The sequence below is a fragment of the Penaeus monodon genome, chromosome 22, assembly GCF_015228065.2.
Source record: "Penaeus monodon isolate SGIC_2016 chromosome 22, NSTDA_Pmon_1, whole genome shotgun sequence".
Lineage (NCBI taxonomy): Eukaryota > Metazoa > Arthropoda > Malacostraca > Decapoda > Penaeidae > Penaeus > Penaeus monodon.
This window is the reverse complement of record NC_051407.1, coordinates 7592982-7593875: the sequence shown is the minus strand read 5'-3', so window position 1 is coordinate 7593875 and position 894 is coordinate 7592982. Positions and strand designations below refer to the sequence as shown.

General features: G+C 32.2%; 1 pseudogene; it reads left to right on the top strand.

The window, feature by feature from the left end:
• The first annotated feature begins 18 nt into the window (after positions 1 to 18).
• LOC119587280 overlaps positions 19 to 894 on the top strand; it is a 2171-nt pseudogene continuing 1295 nt past the window's right edge.

Genomic DNA, 894 nt, shown 5'->3' with positions numbered 1-894 from the left:
GAAAAATTCCATAACTCAATGCCAACAAGGTCTCGGCTCCACACCCAGTCAGCCTATAACACTTGACTCATAGCAAGTACACAGGCGCTTCAACAAAGGACAGTCTTTGGGCAGAAAGGAACGAGCCCTCTTATCTATTGCTATTTCGTACAGATTTTACTCTAAGAACACTAGATATCCCCCCTCCCCCTAGATATGCGACCGGATATGGGATTATCTTTAATACGTATACCATAGATAATGGTAAAATTAAGAGTTATAACAGTGTCAAAGGCATTGATTAGCTAATATTATTAAGTCTACCAATGTTGATAATAAATGAAAAGTACGATAACAGAATAATTATGGCTGTGACATTGGAAATACGTAGCAGTGAGAAATAAGGTATTACTATCTGCAGTAATGAATATAATAGTGATGGTCGTAAGGATAGAGGGATTTCGAATGGTATGACTATAAAAAGTAAATTCTAATACTATGAAACGTAAAATAATAAGAGCTAATACTAATAAAAACACTAATGCCGATATCATAATATTCTGATAAAAAAAACAGTTATTATCATTATATTGACATAATAATGTGAAAATATAAAAACGGTGTCTAAATATCAACAACAATAATAGGAAAAAGAGCAGGGAAATCTTAATAATTATGGTGTTGATGATGGCAATGCTAATAAAATTATTAACTGTAATAATGGCAAAATAGTTATAGTAGGAATGATTAAGGACGAGGATACAAATGCAAACAACAACGACAACTTTAATAATAATCCATGTTATAATTCTATTTCTGTTTCGTCCTTTCGCGTCTTAGGCTTGAACACTATGCATGAGATCATATTACTTTTAACTGCAGAGTTGAAATGATTTTACTTTAAACCATATGAAC